Source organism: Colius striatus, chromosome Z (genome assembly GCF_028858725.1).
Source record: "Colius striatus isolate bColStr4 chromosome Z, bColStr4.1.hap1, whole genome shotgun sequence".
In the NCBI taxonomy this organism is placed as follows: domain Eukaryota; kingdom Metazoa; phylum Chordata; class Aves; order Coliiformes; family Coliidae; genus Colius; species Colius striatus.
Genome location: NC_084790.1, coordinates 73,443,953 through 73,460,511, shown reverse-complemented (window position 1 = coordinate 73,460,511; position 16,559 = coordinate 73,443,953). Strand labels below are relative to the sequence as shown.

At 41.7% G+C, this 16,559-nt stretch overlaps 1 protein-coding gene across 2 annotated transcripts in view; it reads right to left on the bottom strand.

Moving 5' to 3' along the window:
• Positions 1-16,260, bottom strand: part of MEGF10 (multiple EGF like domains 10) — a 107,894-nt gene extending 91,634 nt beyond the window's left edge. For both annotated transcript variants that reach the window (XM_062018475.1, XM_062018476.1), the window contains exon 1: positions 16,189-16,260. The gene's annotated coding sequence lies outside the window, so the exon portion shown is untranslated. The remainder of the gene's footprint in view (positions 1-16,188) is intronic.
• Positions 16,261-16,559: the final 299 nt, after the last annotated feature.

The following is a 16,559-nucleotide window of genomic DNA, read 5'->3' as shown; positions in this document are numbered from 1 at the left end:
TGATGAAGCTATTCTACAGAGTGAGCAACATGTTAGGCTGTGGTTTTCACAGTAAACTGACTGGAGAACATTGCCTCTTTCAAAGCATCTTTTGGAGCTGCTACTAGCTGGAGTAAATGTAAGGAGCTCTCTACACCAACATATGCAAGATCTTCCATCTTCCCAAATGAATAACTTAATTTCTCACCCATCTCACAGTCTCTCTCCACCACAGCTAATTTAATACTGACAAAGGCTTTAACGAGTTGCTATCAAGTGATCATGCTGTGTCCATTTTTACTGGTGGCAGCTGTATACCACTGTTACTGCCACAGGAGATTCAAGTTTTATTCTACCTTTCGTAACACTCGCACGCATACTTAGTTATGGAAGCAATGCTTATGTCTTCTCCCTGACCTTTACTTACTAGCTTGTTTGATCTGCACTGTGCAAAACCCTTACAGGGTGACAACTTGACATCTGTGGCAAGTCAAGGAGCATATAAGACAGCTAAACTTAACATTACATTATTTTTAAAAAAATATTACACATTTAAACCTTTGCTTGTAGTTGTATCATTTCTGTGCTTAGTCTCTCTATCAGCCAAGAAAGAAAAATATTCCTACGGAGAAATTCAGCTTGACAGATGTGAATGGTGTCTGCAGGTTTTCTCTCTCCCATGTGCTTGCATGCATGTATGCAGGCATGCATGTGCACCCAAACACTGGTGCATATACATACACGCAGGTAAATGTGTGCAAACACAGGAACATTCAGTATACTCGGATAAAAAACTGAAGCTGTAAGATAAGACACTGTGCTTTAGTGAATGAATAACATCTCTAACAAATAAAACTGCTAACACCACTCGAAATGGGCAGTAAAAACCTATGTTCTTTCCAGACAAATGACTAAATATTTTATGCATGAAAACACTTTGATGTTAAGAGTGATTTCACATCAAAGTTTCCAGTTCTGCTTTACAATGGTTTGTTTTCTCTTATCATATTTTTAAGACATCCAAAATCATTACATTCTTAAATTAATTTCTTTTAATGATGAATCAAACTCTCTTTTAAAAATCCATTACGTCATTAAAAGAAACTAATGAATGCAAATGTCTTAGAAGCTCTAACAATCAAAAGAAGACTTTTTGGGTGAAATTAATTTTTTTTTTCAAGATAATTTCTCTTATTAAAATATGTTAATTTAGAATCATAGAATGGTAGGGTTGGAAGGGACTTTTAGAGATCATCTAGTCCAGGGTCACCTAAATCAGGTCACATAGGAACATGTCCAGGCGGGTCTTGAAGACCTCCAAGGAAGGAGACTCCACAATCCCTCTGGGCAGCCTGTGCCAGGGCTCCCTCACCTAAACAGTGAAATAGTTCTTTCTTATGTTTAAATGGAACTTTTTGTGTTCCAGCTTCATCCCATTACCCCTTGTCCTGTTGCTAGCTACTATAGAAAAAAAAGGAATGTCCCAGCCTCCTGACACCCACCTTTTAGATATTTGCAAATATTAATGAGATTCCCCCCTCAATTCTAGACTAAGCAGCCCCAGTTCTCACAGCCTTTCCTCTTATGAAAGATGTTCCAGTCCCCCGATCAATTACTTTGGTTACAGGTTATCGGAAGCCTTCCTAAATGTCTGCTGATAGCTGCAGCTGAAGGCAGCGTAATACGAAACCAGAAGAATCAAGACTACATTTTTATTAACTTGGGCACAAGACTCTAAATTCCTCAAAATGTTATCCTTTAAATCTGTACCTCTTTGCAGTAAGGGTTGCAAACTGTAGCACGAGCACATATCTGTCATTACAAAAATGGTCTGCTCACGGCATTGTCTGACAAAGCACCTTCAGTAACAAGGCGTCCTATTCAGATCTAATTTTTGCAACATTTGTATGCCAAATTAAAAAAAAAATCTCTGTGATGGTGGGTTTAATGAGGTACTCTGTTATTCTCTGTAATAAAAATTAAAAGAGACAGACAGAATTCTTCAGCTTAATTGCCACATCTGTTATTAGGCACTTTACTGTGATTGACTGGAGTGTATGTGTCAGAGGCTGTGCCAGAAAACAGGCAAACTTTGTAAGCAGACTTATAACTTAAAGCCCAACTGGCATCAGCAGCATCTCTATTACAACTTCTGCTGTCGCTCAGCTAAAACTACAGGAACATTGCCTTTGGTTCACTCATTCATTAAGTATAAAAGCAAGTATTGCAAATTGCGCATGGCTGTTGATGTTTTTTAAGGGAAATTAAAAGCATTCACCGCTTTCAGAAGGAAATGCAATGGTCATCTGAATGTGTGAATGTGTTACCTCTCATTAACGGTCACGAGACATAAGCAATCCAGAGTTTGGAAATCGCATAGCACAAAATTTCCCATTCTGTAGCATAACTGATGGCTTTATTTTCCTAGCAGATGAGCAACCAGCTGAGAGGACAGTGGAAAACTGCCCAGCATTTGCAAAGAGACTAGACAATCATGGTGAGGGAGCTTTTAGGAAGAATACAAATGGAATGGACTCTCTTCTCCGATCTGCATGGAAATTTGGGATGAAATCTGAACTCACTCAGAAAACTGCTTCTTTTCTCTGAAAGCCCAACCCAACAGCTCAACACTGCTAGAGTTTGCCAGGGTACCTCACTGGCCGTAGCAGACACTCCAAGCAGCTTGGCAGGCCACTTTGTATAGAGATGGCAAACTCAACTGCAGCTCCCTGGCAGAAGACAGTGCAAAAAAGTAGGGGAAAGCAAAGCCCATGTAGGAGGGAGAGATCAGAGGATCCAGCCCAAGGAACTCAGTGATGCTGGGAAGTGCATCCATCTTCCTCTTCCCTATGGTCATATGCCAGGTAGCGCCAACAACCAACTTTTGATAACTGAAAACTCAAGACTGACAATTGCAACATCTGGTGAAAACTCCATCCTTGAGCTGGCCAACAACTGCTTTTACACTGTTTTTACTACCAGAACTCCATCCTTGAGCTGGCCAACAACTGCTTTTACACTGTTTTTACGACCAGATTATCTTCTTTTGGCTCTAAAAAGCAAGCTCTTAGCATCTACCAGTCCAGACACAGCAAGATGACTCTGAGCTTACATGCACTTTCTCCCTTATTTAACTGCTTCTTTCCAGTTTCACCCAGGCTTCCCACTAAGAGTAACGAAATGTATGTTGCTATTGTCATAAAGGAAGATAGACAGGCCAGCTGCCATATTGCTTAAAATTACTTCTTTTCATCCATTTCATCCAGTAACGAACAAGGAGTTATTTGATCTTCCTCACTGATTTTCTGCGCTGCTCTAGCAAGTGCAAAGAAAGGTAAGAATGTGTAGAAATGCCATGAAAACTGCACCAATATCCATAGCATCCGCTCCTGAAAGACAGAAGGATGTCCTTGTGTTTAAAGCTAAAGCAAAGCTGTCTACTGTGGGCTGGGTCAAGTGATGGGGGCTTCATCTTACACAATCTATCAGCTGCCCAGTGAACTAATCCATGAATAAATCTTTCTTCTCCCTGGAGGGCAGATTGGGACACTTAAATTCCTCTCCCTCCAGGAGTGCAAGTGACTGTTTTTTGGAATCAGTCTCCCAGAACCGGTGAGATGAGCCAGGGCAGATGCTCTCTGTCACTGTCTGAAGGTCTTTGTTGTACTCTCAGGAGCCCAAGGCTGCTCCATGCTGCAAGGGGTTCGTTCCACCAAGTTTCCATCTAGCTCTCTCTCTCTGCGGTCTTTTTCCTCTGAAGTGCCTTTTGCAAAGACCCAATCTCCCTCAACCTCTTTAATTTAACAAAATATAGGATTCGCTTTCTTAAGCACATGGATTTTTAGGTGTAGTGTTATATAATAATCTCACATACAGTATTTTTATCAATTCCCTAAAAGATGTATAACACATTTTCTAACACTGCAAGTCTCTTTTTTCTTAAAGTTACCCTAAATAACCATCCTGTATGCAAAAAGTGTTTAGACTTCTGTCTAAATGTTTTATCTCATTTCATAAAATAAATCAACAGCAGAATGAAAGCAGAATTTAGGTCTGATAGTCTCTGTTGTCAACTCTACTCTTAGGAGCCATGCCTCTGGTTTGATATTTTGCCACAGTAGCAATAACATGCACAGTGTATTTACACTGCCCAAAAGTCCGTATTTCATTATGTCATCATTCATCAAGATGCTCGGGTCTTAGACATTGACAAAGGAATCACCACACACAACATCAAGACTGAGAGAATTTTTAATAGACTTGGGTGACCTCTGAAGAGGCTGGTAACGCCATCTTGTCATCTGCTTTTTCATTTCTTCGTTTTGCATGTCAGTATTCTTGTTGTAAACTGCAATGAAGAAAACCACACATATATGCTTAAAAGAAAATCTCTATGTACTAAAACTTCAGTATTCCCCTGGAGACAGGCAATACAGCAGAAAGCAGGGTAGTTTTTGGTAGCACAGTGAGACTGCCACAGGAGACGAAGGAGCAGCTTAATGCACATCCTAGGATGTTCCTGAATGCCACCAGACATTTTTTGAGTAACTATAATGGATATCTACTTAATTCCAAAACACTCCTACTGAAGATCAAGAGACAGCAACCTCATGCTTTTTTTACATCTTCTATTACTGCTAGATGAGAGCATTTCCTCCCTGCACCTCAGCACTACCTTAGCAAAACAAAACAAAACAAACAAAATCTATTTCCTGAAGTTGATCCCTGCCAAAACAAAAAATTACTTGTAAAAGGCTGTATTACACACAGAAAGACTGACAGTCTGCAAAGACACACAAAAAAATGTTAGTAGCACAGACCAAAACCGCAAATCATTGTATCCTTTCGGGTTCACTTCCCATGAACACATATCCCAGCTCTTCTTAATTATACATAATGTAAATTGGCATAAACTAGTGTTCATCAAGAAAGAAGGGAGAACATCTTAAAAGTGCATTAAAGTTGCAGAGGAACAATATTGTTACAGAGATGAGATTAAATCTCCCAGCTCTCTGAAATGGGTTATGGAGATCGAAAAATCTACTGACAGAAGCGCAGATTCTTAAATCAAGGAAGCCTCTCTCCTGCTGGGTTTTTGTTTCATTTTTCAACAACTACTCACCCAATTAAAAATGCACTCTTTTGTGGGTTTGGAGTTTAAACAACTTTCCCAGAACTAGTGAAACTAACTTCTATTCAGTTACGTCTTAAAGTGATGAAGTGCTGTGGCATACCTGCATAGCACTCTTTGCAACACATAGTGCCTTTAACTCAAAACAAAGCACAAAGACCATATGCATTCTCAGCAGAGTCCATTACAGATCTGGCAATTCCACTTCTTCTAGAAGAAAAATTAATAATCTATTAAAAGAGACCAGTTGTTTTGGCTTTGGTGGTGGCAGCTTTGGAATATCTGGATGACAGAGATGTGTGTGCGTGTTTACAGATCTCACAAATGCGTTACCTAGGCACCTCACCTCAGTTACTCTGAAAGCCCACTGATTTCACTGGAGTTGCTCCTTGTTTACTCAATGCTAGTAAGAAAATCAGGCCCTCAGCCTCTGTTTTTGTATGTCTTTTATTTTTAAAGAAATTAAGCTAGTTAAAATTAATTTATAAAAAAAAAAAAATAAAGCACATTCTTTGCACATAGATAAAATCTTAATGAAATCTACTCCTCGATTTAAAACAAGGATTTAAATCTCACTGGCAGGTACCCTTCCGAAACAGTTGTTATTTACAACATCAGTCTGAGGAGGGGAAAAAAAAAGATTAAAAGATCAAGTTACTCTTCACTTCCAAACAAGCCTGGCCACAGCTGTACATTAGCTTCCGAGCAACTGCTCTGCAAATACACAACAAGACTTCTGTCTTCCCACAGGGTTTGCTCAGGTCACCCGCATGTGGCACGGATTAAAGAAGCACTGAAACCTCCATTACAGAGCAGATGGAGACACAAGTCCAACGCACAAGCCGGTGGCGCTGGTCTCCCCCTGCCTGACGTCCTGCCCAGAGGGGTCTCCCCTAGCATGAGGAGGAGACCACACACAGCCAGCACCGAAGAAAACACCCAAACAATTTTTCTGCTTCTATGTTTCCACTGTCTAAGCACAAGGAAGTCACAGGGAAGGAGATGAGGGTGTTAAAAGGCATTTTGGTAGGCAAAAGAGGACAGTGAAGAGGTAGTCTATGATTTTGGTGGTGACAGAGTACTGGAGTCAGGCAACATGTTCAAATTGTGACATTTTCTTTAGGAATATCATTGTCAAAACTGAAAACCAAAGAAAGGTGCAGTCCCCACATCAAACACCTCCATACATGGCACAGAGGCTTCCCATATCCGGATGCCACCTCAACCCACTGGAAAGGCAGGGCACATCCCTCGGTGCCCAGGCAGCCTACCATCAGAGTGTCCAAGCCCTTAAAAACTCAAGTTGTAAAACCCCAGTCCCCTGCATAGGAAGGGAAGGAGACAATTTTACCAAAGCTTTTACACTTGGTAGACCATCAGACTTTCTGTGCCTCAGAAGACAAGCAATATAGCCAGCAGGGCCAGGTTTTTTTGTTCCTGGACTTATGATTCACCTCTTCGGAAACGTGACACTGAGAAACTGCAGAGTGTTAAATATTTTTGCCTTTATATGGGTCATGGCAGGAAGACAACACCAGCACAAAGTAAGTCATCTGGCTCCAGGTGCCCTTATCTTTGCCACAGCAAGAAAAAAAATACCATCTTAATTGGCATTCTTATGTGTAAAAAGGAATCATACAGTTAATCAGAACTAAGGACAAAAAAAAACCACAACAAAATACCAAAACCAAACCATACTACTAATAATGCACTGCAGTCAGTGAAACATTCCTCAGCTGCAGCATATCAGAAACTGCCACCAAAGGGCAAAGCAACACCACCCTGCAAGAATAATTGCACCAGGCATTTTATTCTACCTCTTGTCCCTGCTCTCCAACCAACACACTGCCAATGTGGACGAGTATTAATTACTTCTTAACTAGTTTACCTATGCTGCTTTGAGGACTATCATCTTTGTCTGGGAGAAGGGGCTGTGAAGTAGCAGCAGGGGACATGAAAGTCTCTGATGGAAGAATTGCCCAGGGCTTGTTAATATTCACCGGACCACTCACAAAGCATGTGAGAACTGACAGAACACATGAGTAACTGCTCTGGAAGTAGTGTCACAATATTAGGGGCAAACAGGATGATGGTACAAATGGGTAAATTGAACTCCCATTTAGGAGTTCACAAAAATTCTCTGTAGAATGAAGTATCTGTTTATTCTTAACACAATTATCTAGATGTTCTATGAAAGTAAACATGACTCTGGACAGAATGTTCAACTAAAAGTTGTTGAGCACAACTAATAAATCTACTTTCCATCTTTCCATAAAATCCTTTTGAGGTGTTTAGGCTCTTCAAAGTCTCCTAGTTGTTTCACAAAGAACAAAATATCACAAGTCTCAAAATTCCTGTATTTTGATAGCCTTGAATACCATAATTTGGATACTCCCAGTGCACCAGAAAATACCAAAAGGATGAAGGACCTGACAACATCCAACAAGGCCATGAGAGCTTATGTCATGAGCAATAGTGACACCTGTAACTAACCACACATAGCAGGCAAGAGTCATACAGCACCACCTCTGCATTAAGCCCTACTCATCCTTTCCAAAATACATACCGAAATGTCTTTGCGGTCCCAAAACCAAGCATGATGGAGGCAGATGCAAGCTAAACAGTAAAGCACACTGGGACATGACTTCATTTGTACAAATCCAAACATTAGTACTTGCAAGTAATAATTTCCTTTTGCTGAGTAAAGGGCTACCCAAGGGATGGGGTTTCAGATTTGGAGAAGCTGTTTGCTTTGCTGCCTTCAGGAGACAGACAAGGTACTGTTTCACATGACTTGCACTTTTAGGACACTCACAGGGACGTTATAATGGAAGAGATTCTAATGCACCAAAAAGTAATTATATGGATAATTAAAATCCACTGCTGTCATAAGCCAGAGCAGTGTCCTACGAACATCCTTTAATGGCAGCATATACAGAGATTACAAGCATCACTTCTACAGTGCTTGCAAGGGAAAAGGAAATCCTAACTTCTAAGCAGCCTGGCAACCTTCCAACACAGTCAAAAAAAAACCAATAAATTGTTAAGTATCAACCCTTTTCTTTAGGAGCATTTGAAAAAAAAAAAAACAACCAGCCTGTCTATCTCAGCTTTACCCTCAGGAAGCATTTATTCACCTGACTTAAACAGGTCATTGAATTCCTTAGATCAACAGCTCAGTCTCTCTGAGACTAGCTGGGATATATACTCAGTTTTTCTTTCTGTTACAAATATTTACTAAAACAGGTAAGTAAATACTGGAGTAAGAAGTTGGTCAGGAGTCTAACTATGCCAGCCTTGCTCCTGGGACAAAGTAGCAAGGTTCTTCAAGCACACTAAGGTTATCGAAAGAAGCAATAACCACCAATTCAAATGTCAGGCTGAAACTGTCGGGGATTTTTACTGACATGTAAAATCAAGATAAAATCATTCAGCTTTCCAGTTTTGATTCTCAACTACAAACAACTTGACATGAAAAGGAATTTGTGAGCAAAAGTGCCAAGTTCACACAGAGCCTGCAGTAACTCCTGAGGGTCGTGTTTCTGGAGTGCTGGGTGTGAGAGCAGGGAAGGACGGGCTGCCAGGGACAGCCCTTGGCAAATGCTGGATGGAACAGAACTGAGCTTGGCCCTTCGGTGGTACCAGCAGGAGGGAGTAACAAAACCATCAGCTCTTTAGGCACTTCTCTATTTAAACGGCACTACCAACCTAACACGCTTCTTGATTTATCATTTGTATCTCAAACACAAAATTTAGCCTGACTGTTTTCAGATTGATTCTTGATGGCATAAACCTCTTAATATAGGCGTAAGTAACTTTGGTTATTGTCTCTCCCAGAAGTATAGACAAAAAATGCTCCAAAGAAAAGCCTAATGATGGAGAACTGAATAAATAAAAAGATTAATTATTTAATATCACACTGTCACCAGTTACAAAAAAAATGCCTTCTGTTCCCCTTTGCATTAAAGTAAAATATCCACTAGCAAAGTCTAAATGAAGTAGGAAAAGTGTGTCAGTATAAAAAACCCCACAAATGCAGAATATTAAAAACAGTCGGAGCAAAATGAAAAAATCTATTGGAAAAATAAAATATTGGAACCTTTTATGAAACTAAATAAACTTAATTCATGGTAATTTTTTTTCATACCAGTACCAATATACCAATAAACAGGCAAAGACTGCTCTGTAAATTATGTTTCCCTTAAGCTAAGTGTTTAGGAGTAGATGTCATTAAAAAGCAAACACTAGTTTAATAAGATCCTCAATCAGAATAAGGAAAAAGAGACGAGTGGGACATAGAAGAGAGGAGAGGAGAAGAGGAAGAAGGAAAACAAAAAACCCCCTTAAAATAAAGAGGAGGGAAAAAATAAAAATAAAGTACCACCCAGCAGTAGCTAGGGAATGAGACCAAAGAACCTTCTCCAGGTTTTAAGACCAGTGACTCTGGTCACCATTGGGTGTCATGTCCTGTGAACTGGAGAAGACAACCCAGCCCTCAGGCCTGCAAAGACAAAACAGTTGTTTTTAAACAAATATGTTTCTAACTGAAAAGCTCCAGTTGCTGTATCCTTTTTTAAGTAGGTTTACAGTTGCTGATGCAAGTATGCTGCCTTTGGGGCCAAGATTGCCACTGTTTACAAGCTGTCAAGGTCACTTCTTCACATATCAAGTGCTCTGATTATTGCTGATGATCTTAAACACTTTGAAGATGGTTTTATAAGTGAACAAATGCTTTGCACAAACAAACGTAAGCATTATTTGCACCTAAGTCCTATGATCATAACATGTGTGCATTGACAGACCAGTAAGGCCCAAAATTTGGTAAACACTTTATAGGAAACTAAAACTGTGTTATACATGCCTCAAAGAACACTGTAAGAAGCAATCTTGTAGCACAGAGCAAAGGTGCTGGTAGATATACTTCGCCTATGTTCTCTCTTATTCCTACCCTGTCTGTCCTCAGTGCTATGTCACAAGTGTTTTGCTGATTCCTGGCAGCAACTTCCAAAAACGTATAAACAAATCAATTATGTAATTTCGTGCTTACAACTTAAGCAAACCTTGGTGCATGCACACATGTGGGCACACATACACATATCTCTTCCTTCTTTTTAACATGCAAGTGCTTCCAGTGTATTCGCATTCTCAGGGCAACCAAGCTTAGTCTGACTATTGGCTTTGGGAGGATCTGATGCCAGCCAGTCGTGCATAATGGTCTCTTTGTCTGGTTGTCACATGAACAGTGTTGTGTTACAATCATTGTCACTCTGGGCTTAAACTGCAGGGCATGCTTTCACACAAAACATTCATTTTGAGGGCTCTTTTTGGCAGAGCCCTGTGATCGAAACTCTTTTGCTCCTCTTTAGTTAATCAGTTCAGCAATTCCAAATCTTTCAAAGTCGGAATTCAAAAGCTCTCACCCAAACCAACTGATTCTGAAACTTCTCTATGGGTTAGATGAAGGATGAGGTTAGTAACATAAAACAGCCATCATCTAAATCACTATGCACGAATCAACATCAAACTCAAGTGTTGAGCAACACAGTTAATAAAAAAATCGGCTGCCAAAGTACAAAAGGTCTGAGTAAAGCCAACAATACCGAAAACATGGGAAAAAAGTGTGATCTAGTTGACTTTTGCAGTATATGAGGTCAGAAGGTTTGGTGTGGTTTCTTTGCACAGCTGCAAATTCCTCCCTTTTGTTCCACCAGCTAACCTTGCTGCTCCAGGCTGTACCTACAGTGCAAGGCAGATGCTCCCTGTAGCCCTGATCTTGAGCTATGAACCGACATCACAGTTTTGGCTATCATAAAATGTGTGTGCAGTGTACATCTTCCTCCAGCACACGCTGGCTCCCCATGGGAAACCCCAATGAGTGGACTGAGGCGGAGCTGGGGAACTCTCGGGTAGCAGCCAGCCGCTGGGTTGGCACTGCTGCAGAGCTGCAGCACAACTGCAGCAGAGTGCAGTTGACACACTGCACAGCCAGACCCACTGCAAACCATGGATGGGGAGCTCATCATGACTCTTCCCAAGTCCTTTCATAGCAGAGTAGTTTGTTCTAAATAACAGTTAAGGACAGGAAAAATCCCAAATCAAAGTTATCTTCACCTTGAATATTTCTCTCTTATACTTGAGAAAAATGTCTGCAAGATAAAACCAAAACATTTCCACAAGACATAGACGAGTAAGTTAACACATGAAAATGTTGCTACTTGCTGTGTAAATCCATTAAATTTACTGAGTACCTAAAAAAAAGTCCTGAAAAGTACATGAATAAGATTTCTGTATAAGAGAAACTTCAAAAGATGCTATGAACACGTTGAACTCACCGAGACCCTGCACAGATGTCTTTTGTTTTCATTAATGAAAAATATTCTCACAGGGCTAAGGCTCAAATATGTTGAGAGACATCCTCCTGTCCTTTCTGTCTCTCAATCATTTTGTGCTGCACATACTCGTTTCATGCAGTTACTCACAGAATATGGAACTATTCACTTTGAATAGGGCTTACAGGACCTGCGCCTTAAAGAGGCAAGCATGACACAGCAAGAACCTATAGCATTATGTTTGCAATGTACAGAAAACTAGACAAAGCAACGGCTTCTTGCCAAAAGAAATGAGTATGTACATGGAACAAAAAACTACCTGGTTGCTTATTGTTTTCTGTCCAGCTCATTTTTCTTTCCTTTGCAGTCCACCAAAGTAATTTATCTTCTATTAAACTCTGCAGGTCTGGTACTCCAACCCGCTACTGCTCAAAGTTGTGTCAGTTACCCTAAACACACATTATGACTCTCTTGATCATTTTTCTGTCTTGAGCAGCCTTGGCCTTTTTTCTACATACTCCATCACTGTTTCAGCACACACTCTCTGACCAGCACTCCCCATTAGAGACAACATGGGGTGTCTAGGTTTGGGCTAGGTCTGAGCCTGAACAAGTTCATTCATATCACAAAACCCTGTTGATCTTCTCTTACTCGGCCTGATAAATCCACCTTCTGCATCACTCTAAGGTCACAACTTCTCCAAGCCTCCCCTTGTCTTTCATGGTCTCTTCCCATGCCCAGCATTTATTGTACTTAACAAGATGCTGACCTCTTCTTTGGCAGGGTCATGGTATCAGTCCTCATTGGTAATGTGTTTCAGAGAAATAATTCTACGCTGTCGCCTTTTTGAAGACCCTCACCTGAAAGAAACTATCATTAATCCCTTATAATATTTCAGTTTATATTTTTTATATGAATAATAAGACTGTACCTTCAAAGCTGCTTTAATGATTTCATTGTCCTTCCTTATTTTCTACTGTCTTTTGTCTTAGATTATGAAAGGCAAGATCATTTTTGCTATTATTTTTGTGCTGTTGTGCAGCTCCTGTGACTGCAGTGGTGGGACACTAGAGCCGTATAACCTACAGCTGTTAATACCCCTGTTTCTGTTTTAAATATGACACATGAATATGAACTCTTTATATTCAAGTTTCTTTGCAAGTGTTAACTTGCATCTCTGTATATTCCCTCCCCCTCCCCAACAAAAAAAACATTGGTAAGCTTAGAAGAGTCTTCTTTTCCAGTAGCAGAAAAAAAGATGAAATTTCTTTCCTGAGGTCACACAGCAAGACAGTTTAAAGTTAAAATTAAGCATTCTGCATTGTCTTGCACACCAAAAGGGCTCAGAATTACTACCTTGTTGCTGACGATGGCCTAATTTCTCTGACAATCAGATAAAAACCACAGATAAAACATGAAGAGCTGGCTGTCTACATTTTAATATAAATCTAATGTGTACATCCAAAGGCATGAACCACAAATCCTTAGACAAGCAAAACATCAATTAAACACCAGACAGTTTGAATGGGTTAATTAACAAGAATGCGGACACAATCAATAAAGCTATTCTAGTAAAGCCAAACCCTTCACAGAATACTTCTCCTATTTTTCTGACAGATGGCTTTAGGTTATACATACCCTTTCCATAAGAAAAACATTTGGAATAGCAAGACACAGATTCTTCTCATAGATGAAAAAATAATGCTGGTATTTCTAAGATCATGATATGCTGCCTCTGGCATATGTTTCAAATCTTCTAAGGGCAATATGGGTACCAATTGCTGGGAAACTCATTATTAAAAATCAGGGTCCAATTCCATTGGTGTCAGTGAGTCAATAAGGTAACCACTATATAGCAAAATCTGGGGCCACTGGCATCATTCACAAACGAAGACACTGCTTAATGGGAATATGGATATAAAAACATTGTAGTCCCACTACACCATTGCATTCCACGTCCAAAGAAAGACTTATAGTGGCTCTTTACTGCTTTATACCTGTATTCCATTAAAAAATACAATACTGGATCACACCTATGGTACAGTCCTCTCTACAGAAGAATCAACATGACTTTGTTTTGACTAAAATTGTAGCACATACACAAAAAGATCTTTTTTGTTTTCCTCCCTCAAAAGCCACTTACTTCCCCTAAAGAAAAAGGTATGTAGAGGGATGGCGCAAAACTCCTACCAAGTAATCTGAATATAAATTTAAGGGATCCTTACCAGCTGCAGTCAAAAGCCCACTCCAAGCTCCACTAGGTGTTAATCAAACTTGAGTATGTTAATGTGTGATTACCATGTTCTTTGCATAGATAACTGCTTTTGTTAAACTGTGTTTGCATCCCTAAATGTATGCCACCATACAACAAAGTACATCTTTTTGTGGAAATTGCTGTTGAGAGAGTCACCAATTGGCCACTCTGCTGTTCACATGCAGGGCAGGAACAGTGCGCTCAACACTGTAACCCTGGGACAGGTGTTCTGGATGCCCACTCTGTAAGGACATAACCCCAGACCTCCAGTCACATTCAAAGTGCTGGCATTAGCTGTGCATATTTTAGCTAGAGTAAAAGTCACAGCATACAAAGGGCTAGAGTGTCACAGTCTTTAGAGAGAGAAGGTACAGCTTCTGTCTACTGGGGCTGCCCGTGGGGTGTGGAAACAGCCCTGCCCCTGGAGAACAGTGCAGACTCTGGACCATTTATTTCACCACCTGACACTCAAAACAGGGTAACTGATAACTGATTTCCAGGGAACTTATATAGATACAACCAGCTTTACTCCACACAGGTCACTGAGCAGCCAGCAGCTGAGGATTTTTTTTGCAAGATATACATTGTAATCAGTGAGCCAGACACTGAAAATTCATTGCCAGTCCTGTGAACTGTTCATCTTCTAGCGGACTTATAACTGCACCAAAAGCCAAACACAAAGCCATGCCATCTCAAGAGCATATTAACAATCAACACTAACACGATGCAACTGATCCATCTCTGTGGGATTGATATGCACTTAAATTTGATTGTATGACAAGGTCCTATGGTGATTACAGTTGTCTGTGTGAGAAAAATATTTTGTACTAGATAAGGTCCCATGTTTTGATGCTGTACAGGTGCAGAAGTTTTATGAGGAAACAAGTAGAAATTTGAGCCTAAATCAGGTTGTTTGTCCAGTTTATTAAAAATCTAGATTGCACCAGCCCAGCTGGCCTTTCTGACTTGAGACAGAAAGTAAGAATAGGTTTCCAAATACCATTTCATTTGCAGGGCCATTGAGTAGCAACTGATACAGATAATTTGGCCACCCAGGCTGTTATTTTCCTAAATTCTGCCTCCAGTTCAAACAGTTGCATGCCTTCCTGCACTTCAAGACAAACGCACATACCTAATTACATATGCTTTTCTCACAGTATTGTGTTATTGGGTACAAATGCCATTTTTCTTACAAATACCCAGTTTTCTTGTGGACAAGAAAACTGAAGTCAGTTTTCTGTTCCAGTCTCACATCAGACATGCTACTCAGCCAAAGCATCTAAGACTTTTCATTTAAGGTCTTTATCTACTGGAAAAAAAAAAAAAAGCCACTCTCCAGACTTGGGAGATTTTTTGTTCTTCCAAGTTGTTGGAAAAAAACATTTTTCCTAAATAGAGGCATTATGTTAATGTGCTTTCTGAGCTGCTGCTGCCAAAGCTGAGTTACAAACCTGAGAAGTATGCCGTGAAACATCTTCAGTATGACAGCATGTTCCAAACTGAGGTTTTAGACTTGCTCTATACTCTGAAGTTGTTACTTGCAAAAATTTTCGGAGCTGTATACGATCCTGGGAAACACGTCTGCTTTGACTGCATTAAAGTAAGTACTCAATGACTGGCAGCAACATTTAAATAATTTGTAAAACTGCCTACAATCCCTGCACTCCCATCTCGTTCTAGAAAAAGCAGCTGCTTATTTTTTCTAATTGATTTGTGCCTACATTTCCAGATAAAGCTTACTTCTTGGCTGAAACACAGAATAGGAAATATTTACACTACAACTGTCGCCAAAAGAAAATCTGTACAGGATACCACACAACTGAGAATTCCTCCAGGCAGCTTCTGTTGAAAGACATATGCTGGAAGGAAGTTATTAAACAGATGTGCATTTTCACGTGCAGGTCGTACTCATTTACATATATGCACAAGCATCCATCTATTTCAGCAAGCACCCTCATTCCAGTCTCTATTTAGGAATACCAAAAGCTCTCTGTGAAAGCGATCGGTAAATCCTTAAAAAAAACAAAACAAAGCAAAACAAAACATATCTTCCGCACACATCCTCTGCTTTATGGATTGTCTGAACTGACTCGTCCCGGCTCGAGACGGTCAGCACGGAAGACGGAGGCGATGCCAGTTGAGGCAAGCCAGACGAGCGCGCCCGGCGCCCCAGCGCCGCCCCATCAGCGGAGCCAAAGACGCGCTGCCGCCCGGCTTCTCCGCAAACGCGGCAGTACCGGCGAGAGCAGCCGGCGTCCCACCGCCAGGTACCCCGAGGGCACTTTAGTCGAGGCCAATCCCCACTCCGCTCCGTTTGGCCCCGGGGGCAACGCCGCCTCACATTCTCCCACATACCACCCCGTCCGGGATGCCGTCACCCGATCCGGGGTGCCTCCGCGCTGCTCCGCCGCACCTGCGACGGTCACCACGATTTCCTGGCGCTGCACCTGCGAGGTGAGGCGGGACAGGACAGGTCGGGTCGGGTCCGTGCCTACCTGTCCCGAAGGCGCCCTCCCCGTCCTGTCCGACTGGCCGCCGGGAGCCACCGTCGGGGAGCCACAGCCGGGCGCCGCACCGCCGCTGCGCCGAGCGAGGGGCGGTGTGTGCGGCGGGGCCGGAGGGGAGCAGCCCCTCCTCCGCCCGGCACGGCCCGGCCCGCCCCCGCCCCTGGCCCCGGCCCCCGCCCCGGCTCTGGACAGCGGCCACGCCGAGCGGAGGGCGGGCGGTGGCGTCCGGGCAGCGGCTCGTGTAGAGGCGGCGGGCGGACAGACGGACGCTTAACCCACTACACGCCGTTCGGGCTGGTGTCTGTCGTGGGGCGCTCCCTGGCAAGGGTGTCGCTCTCCCCCGCCTCCCTCTGGTCACC